This window comes from Larus michahellis, chromosome 1, assembly GCF_964199755.1.
Source record: "Larus michahellis chromosome 1, bLarMic1.1, whole genome shotgun sequence".
NCBI classification, from domain to species: Eukaryota; Metazoa; Chordata; class Aves; order Charadriiformes; family Laridae; genus Larus; species Larus michahellis.
The window spans coordinates 7,915,816-7,923,841 of record NC_133896.1 but is presented as its reverse complement, the minus strand read 5'-3'; positions in this window follow the sequence as shown (position 1 = coordinate 7,923,841).

The following is an 8,026-nucleotide window of genomic DNA, read 5'->3' as shown; positions in this document are numbered from 1 at the left end:
TTGCTCTTGTATAAGTGCATGAACTTTTGATTCCTAGCTGAATGAATTACAAACTGCAAAGAGAAGAGACCTTCGGTTTTTTAATTTTATTACAAGTGTAATTATATCGATAGTTGTTATTACTCCTTTGCTCGATTCTGCAAACTGTGATGTCCAGTGGTAATCTAGAATATCTCCGCCTGCATGCCCAAGTTGGGGGCAAGTAGGTTATCTCCAAGTATATTATCCACTCTATTTTGTTTATTTTACTTATCAGCACAAAGTATGCAACAGTTTTGAATTGTTTCCTCTGCAAGTCCTCCTGGCTGTGCCTGCTGTAAGCTAGACGAGGATTCCTGAGCAGCCCTGTCAGTGGAATGGATGCTGAAACCCATCTTCTCCCTGCCGGCAGGGTAAGCTGGCTCACTGCTAACTCTGCCTCGCGCTCTTCTGCCGAGACACACCGTGCGGTTCTTCTGCTGAACGGGACCGAGTGTGCTTCGCTCTTGTTAAACTCTTCCCAGATTGTGGAATTTGCTCCTTGATATTCGGACCAGGAAGAAGAAAATCTCGGATAATTGTTACTGCTGGCAGCACGAATTACAAGGGCTTCGGTCTATGAAAAATGAGTTGCTAGAGATGAACCCGTCTTCTGCATCATGCAAGGTTTAAATTTCCAGTCTTGCTCCTAGTGAAGACTGTGGCAAAGCTTGTCTCTTCTTTTTTCCACTCGGTAGTGTTCTCAACAGACAGTTTTTGCAAAGCTAGAATTTTTTTTTCCTTTTTTTCTCCCTTGTGAGTAGACTAAACGACACGGAACCTCCTGCTTCTTTTCCTGGAGAAGAAGTCTGCGAGTTGCATGTTCACCACAAAACCTCCAAGCGCAGTAACTGCATTTTTGACTTTGCTTTGGGAAAAAAAAAAATAGTCAATTGTTAGGTTTTTCACAGCAGTTCTGAAAATAAAGCATCAAAAAACAGTTGTCTGGGCAAAAAATGCTGATTCCAATCCTTTTTTTTTTCCCGGCCATTTAGTGAAGTTTCTTCTGTATCCTGAAACAAAACTGTGGAGCTGGCTTCTGTTCATTTTCTTTATGGTCATGGACAAGACTGTCACTGTTAGACTAAAAAATCCCTAACTGGATCAAATGCGTGCGAAGCAGTTGAATATTTCCATGTGAAAATACTTGTTATCTGTTGTGTTTTTAACTGGTGCTAGATGTGTGTAAGCTCACCCTGAGCAGAAAAATTACTAGTTGGTAGATACTGAGGTGTGTTGGGGGGATTTTTTAATCAATTGTTATGTTGATTAGTCCATCAGACAGGTGTGAAACCAACACTTTTCCGACCCTAGACCTAGACATGCCTTGAATGGTAGAAGGTTCATCTTCAAGGGGAAGGGTGTGCGGAGGAAGGTTTCCTGGCCAGCCGGGTGAGTGAAAATTCGCAACCATCGAGCCAACTATTCGTGGCAAGTCTGGACTTTCAGAGGAAAACTTCCCTTTGCAGCTGCTGAAGGCAGCTACAAGCAAAAGCCCTCTCCCGTGAAGGATGGTCGAGGCCTCCCCTGATGTTTCCTGATGGCTGGAATTTACATCCCAAAGTGCTTCCTGGCTTGGCCGGCTGAAATGTGCCGCTGAGTGGGTGATTATTGAGTTGGGAAGTCCTCTGTTAGCAGCACCTAATCAGTTAAGGAGTGCGGGGATTTGTTAAAGATGTTTTATGACTTGTTCTGCTAAATAAGAGGTTGCAGCTCAAGCATAAGCTGTAGGAGGGTATATTGTACTGGGCTAGCACGTCCAAAGACAAGTAGCTTTAAGTAAGGCACTCGAAGATCTTTAAATGAAGTTTTTTGAGATGCTGGCATCAAAAAAGCTCTGAGAAAGCAATAGCAGTTGTTTTTATTGGCTGTTTCCAGTCGTTTCCACAAATGTAATGTACTTCTCGTTTGCATACACAGGTACCTCTGCATGCACCAACTCCCACCCCTCAGTCGCTCTGAGAAGGCTGCTGGTAACACTCCCGCGAAGTTGCGAGAAGAGCGGAGATGGAGAAGGAAGAATCTAATAATTGGAATATTCGCTAGCCTGAGCAATGCATTTGATAAGTAACGTGCTCTTGGAAAGCTAGGATCTGTTCTCTCTCTTTAATGTGTTGATTTCCTCAGCCTTTTGCTTTTCCTCCTGCATCAGGGAAAAATAACACTCTTAAAACTGTGGCAGTATATAAAGTCAGAATAGTTTTGGCCTTTTTTTTTTTTTTTTAGGTATTATTTTGATTTCACGTTTTGCTAGAAATTCAGGACTGACCCTTTTCTAATTTAGGAGACAGGAAAACTGGTGTGAATGCTGCAGTGAGAGGGCAGCACACCTGAGGGACTGTGGGAGGGAACGGATGGGCACGATGGCCAATGCTTACTCTTTTACTGATTTTTCTTCACTGAACACCTGGCAGACAGTTAGGAAATCACCTTCTGGGTGTACATCTGCATTCTGACCCCAAGATGTGGTGGTAACCTCTGTGGCTGGTGCTTGAAGAGGGAGAAGGTAATTAAATCTCCCCTTGTTTAGCCTATTGGTAGGCATTTTTCCCCAGCTGGGTGGTCATGAGGGAGAAGGGGATCCCCCTGTGGAGCTGTAGGACCTCAATAGGAGCAACATCTCTGTGAAGGAGACTTCTGCTTATCAGCTCGCTAGCTGCTGAGGTCAGCTGGCATGGCAAGAGCCAACCATGAAGGAAGAGCTTTGGGTTTTTTAAGTTCTTACTGCTCAGAGCTGGCTGTGATGGATCCAGCTGTCTCTGTTACATCTGAAGGCATCTGTGTCTTGAGTGGGTGGGCACCCACAGCTCACAAGCTCCTTAGTCCCTCTTTCTCACACTGGAGAGAGAAGCCCGCCTGCGGTGCCTCGGTAGGTGGCTAGGGGTTGCCCAAAGCTTGAAATTCAGCAGAGGCCAGGAGCTAGAGACAGGACTTTGCTTTTGTGCAAGGCAACACCGTTCAACCTGGTGGCAGCCTGTCTCTCAACAAACTAGAATTGCAGCACAACCATCTGTCCTCCACATGGAGGATTTCCTGCACGTGTGTCTAAACCAGCTTTAATCTGACTTGCTCTGCTTCCAGCAGCACCAGTTTAGACTTCAGCACGGGTGTTGCTGCTCCAGACTCTTGACTCCGGGTACCTACCTCATCGCTTGCCCCATCTCCAGACCACGACGCTATGTCTTTCCTTCTGTCACCCAAGACGTATTTAAGCTAATGCTGATATTCCAACTGGTGCTGTTTTGTGCTTTTGCCCACAATGTTAACGTATTTTCTGATGTAATTTTTCAAGGCATGAAAAAACTGTTGCCCCACATCTCCAGCCTTCAGAGATGGGGAAATAGTGACAACAGAAAAACGGTCCTGATATTTCTAAGGTCAAAAGAGATTTGTGTATAGATGTATATTCATTATTGTAGTAGGCCAATTAGGCGATGCTTCTGCCTCCATACCTGAACTGAGAATAATGTGGTTTGGAACAGCTGTCTTGCAGTCTCCTGGTCCAAAGCAGTGACAACCTCAAGGTCACATTAGGTTGCTCAGGCCTGTGTGCAGTCCGGCTTTGAATATCTCCAAGGACGGAAATTTCACAGTCTCTCTGTTTTGGCCATCCCCGTTCTGCAGAATTTTCTCTTTACATCTAGCAGAATTTTTTTCTTGCTGTGGTTTGTGCCTGTTGTCTCTTAATTTTGCTGTAAACTTTCAAGAAGAATTTGGCTGTCTTCTCTATCTCCCCCCATTAGGTACTCGCAGACAGCTGTAGGATCTCCCTGGAGCCCTCTCTTCTTCAAGCTGAGCTGTTTTCTCAGCCTTTCCTCGTGCATCCTGTGCTTCAGCCCCCTCATTTTGGTGGCTCTCCACTGAACTCGCTCCAGGATGTCAGTGTCTTGTGCTGGGGAGCCCAAAACTAGACACGGTGTCCAGATGTAATCTCAAAAACTGTCTCATAGAGGGGAAGAACCAATTCCCTTCGCTCTCTGGCCGCACTCTTGCCCCTGCAGCCCTGCCACGCAGTCATCCCTTTTCATTGCAGGCGCACGCTGCTCGCGCATATTCAACTCATCCGTAAAGTCCTTTCCTGCAAAGCTGCTTTTCAGGCAGGCAGGACCCAGCTCGTCCTGCAGCATGGGGTTACTCCATGCTGGGTATGGCACTCTGCCTTTGCCGAACTTCCAGGGGGTTCCTGCCAACCTGCTGAGGTCCCGCTGCTTCCCCAGCTCGGTGTCATCAGCCAGCGTCCTGGGGATTCATTCTTGCCCGGGTCAGTAATGCAGAGATAAACCAGCACTGATTCCGCTATTGAATGTTGAGGGATGCCACCAGTAACCAACCGCCCTTCGTACTGCTCATCGCAGCCCTTTGAGCCCGTCGGTTTAGCCCACTTTCCACCCACATCACAATCTGCCTGGCCCAAGAAGGCAAGGTCAGGATGCCTGTTGCCCTACCCTAGTCCGCAGAGCTCTTCCGTTGCAGAAGATGAAGAGGTTGGCCAGGCCCATTTTGCCTTTGGGAAATCTGTGCTGGCTGTTCCAAATCATCTTGTCCTTGGCGTATGTGGGCGCAGCAAATCCAGGAGAGTTTACTCCATCAACTTTTTGGAGACTGAGGTCCCCAGATCCTTTTTCTTGCCCTTTGTGAAAACAGGTACGACATTTACATCTCTCCTGGCGCAGAAGAGCAGCTTTGCAGTCACATTGGCTCCCACAGATCAATCCCACGTGGTCCCATGGAGTTGAAAATGCCCAGTTTGCTTCAATGGTCTCCAGTTCAGACTTCTGCAGTGTGGGTGATGCTCTGCGGCCCCAGACCCCGCTGCTCCGCACAGGGAAGTCGAGAACGGACCATGCCAGCAAAGCCCAAGGCAGAGAAGACATCATGTCCTTTCTCACTAGGTCCCCCTACTTTGTTCTCCATTGCATCCACATTTTCCTTTGCTTCCCTTTTGCTGCTGATGTATCTGTAGAAGCCCTTCTTGAATCTTCTGGTGATGAGAAATGAGCCTGGTTGTTGGTGGTGGATTTTGTTGTTGTTCTTGTTATCGTGTCATCTACATCTGTTTTCCCTGGCATCTAAGTTAGAAAAGCTAATTTTGCTGAGTTGGAGCAGCTGCCACTTCCCACCACAGTAAATTAAGCGTTTGGAAGACCTCATCTTTGGAATTACAGTTCTGCTCATGATGTGGATTTTAATAGTCAATTGAGGTGCTTATTAAATTATAACACTGTGCATTAGGACTGTTTCTGTACTGCTGGAGAAATCTCGATCATTTAGTTTTTATTAGTTTTGTGATTTAATGAACAGAAAACATTAAAACTAAAAGCCAAATGCAAAACAGCTGTATAAAAATGTTCTATAATGTTTGGGAAACTGACAGACGAAGCTGTAAAAATACTTCGCAAAGACATAGCCCCTCTTAAATGCCATTCATTTTAATAAAAAGATGAACGCCACCATCAGTTTTCTTAATGAAAAAAAATCTCTCCTTCATTTCTTTCCCTAGGTTCATGAGATTCAGTCTGCTTTTTTTTTTTTTTTTTTGGATAAAAATCAGAATAAGGCGCAAAGGACAGGGTTTTTCATGTGTGCCCACACGCTTCTCCTGTTTCTGGAGAGCATGGGTACACCACAACCAGCAGTCGCGCCGTCAGTGTCACCGCGTGGTTCTCAGCGCTGCAGCCCGGAGAGGTGCCAGCAACGCCCAAGATCAATCTTTTGTTGAACTGAAGATCAATCGTGGACTGTGTTAGTGTGTGTTAGTCATCTTATCAACGCTTATAAATACTGAAAGGGGGGGTGTCAGGAGGATGGGGCCAGGCTCTTTTCAGTGGTGCCCAGTGACAGGACAAGAGGTGACGGGCACAAACTTGAACATGGGAAGTTCCACCTAAACATGAGGAGGAACTTCTTTACCCTGAGGGTGGCAGAGCCCTGGCACAGGCTGCCCAGAGAGGTGGTGGAGTCTCCTTCTCTGGAGACATTCAAACCCCACCTGGATGCGTTCCTGTGCAACCTGCTCTGGGTGACCCTGCTCTGGCAGGGGGTTGGGCTAGATGGTCTCCAGAGGTCCCTTCCAACCTCCACCATTCTGTGATTGTGTGAGGGTACAACTGAAGGGCAGTCATCTCCACCACCCGCCCCTCCGTGCCCAGGAGCATGAGGCATCCTGAGTCATTTGGGGGTGAGATGTAACAGGGTGGCCTAGCGACACGGGAGTTACTGCCCAGGCCAGTATTACCAGTTGTATTATCAAGATTAACAGAGAAGCATTGAGTAAAAAGGAATAACAGTATTCAGTGCACAGGGAGATTAGTTTTTGAGGCGGCTCTTCTCTAAACATGCATGTGTGTATGTATGGAAGCATGTATTATATGTATTTTAGTTCTCAAGCTCCTAAATCAGGACAGCAAAATCACTAACTACGTATTCTTTTTGTTTATTTTTTTTTTCCAGGTATGAAAGACACCTTTGCATAAGATGCTGTCGAACAGATACAGCGGAAGAAAGACCTACATTGCAAACAGGTCCGTGTCAGATTGACATGTGTTTTATTGAGTATTGTTCTGCTTTATCTTTTCAATGGGATTCTTACCTGAAGTTTGAAACAGATGAGGATTTATTGGGGTTCCTGTTTCAGTTTGGGCTGTGAAGGCCATTGCAGCATGTATCTGAGATATAAATAGACCTTTCGGTGCGGTTATAATTAGGACTTCAATAATAAAACTGCTACTCTAGTTGCCTTTTTTTTTTTTCTTCCTTTCTTTCTCTTCCCCCTCACTTGAATTTGATTTAAGGAACTCTTATTAACTTTCTGTTTACCTATGACTAAGGGTTTTCCTATAGCTCAGGAGTCAAAGGTCTGATTTTGTTGGCAGTGAAGAGCTGGGTGCCGTCACTGCTGCTGCTAGTTGTCCCTTCATGGTGCCCGTATGCTTGCCTCTGACTACACAAAATAGTTTAGTCATATGAGATGGTTTTTTGTGTTCCTTTTTTGTGAACAGCCTGTGTTTTGTTGTAGCCCCGAAAGGGAGTGACTAACTACACCGAGCGTACGTGGAGTCACTGACCGTGAGAACCACAAACAGGAATGCGCTCCCGTCCAGGCAGCTGCCACACATGGAGTACGCAAACCTGCTCTGGTACTGAAATCATTGGGAGTTTTGCCACTGAGTTTTAAAGGGAATCAGCTTTTAGGATAGAGGTTAAGTTCGGAAGCACTTCCTCTCCGTGCCTTGGCTTCTGTTTATCTGTAGCACTGACATGAAGCTTAGTATAATTGACAGCTGAGTTTCTGATCCACCAACGTGTCACCTCGGATTCCAGCAAAACCTGTTGCAAAATGGAGCGAAGCTTCTTAAAGCAGCTGTGATGGAGGGTTGTGGTGCGCACCCCGTCGTCATGAGACCGCCTGGAGCAACAGGGGACTTACTCTTGATGGTGCATCTTTGGGAGCAGGGCCTGGCTGGATTGCTCGTGAGCAAAGGGTTTATAAACAAACTGACAGGTGTGAAGATCTATTTGCATATGTTAGGGTGGGAAAATAACGCAAATTCTTGGCATAATTCCCTTCCAGTCCTGATGCTGCTGTCCAACTTGTATTACGTTACTGGCTATTTTGTTACGGGGTTTGCTGCCCTCAGTTTACCACTCCTCCGTGCTCTCCTGGCTCTCTCGTATCTGGATCCTGGGACCCTTCTCCATCTCCTGGGAGAGTAGGTGGGAGAGCAGCCTGCAAGGCTGGAGCTGGAGCAAGGCCCTCCCACCTTCATCCTCCTCAGAGCTCTTCCTTCTCTCCCCACCTCCCTGCTCTGTCCTGGTCAGAGCCGAGTTCCTCCAGGGAAAGATGATGGACAGCAAATTCCAGCAGGAGACACCCCACCGTAGGGCTTGAAGGATGACCTGACTGTCACACCAATGGCACGAGCTAGCCTGAACTGTGACACGGGGGGCCTGAAGTCCACTTTGCAGAAGTGGTGAGGCTCCACGGCGTGGTGGCAACAGGGACATGTGC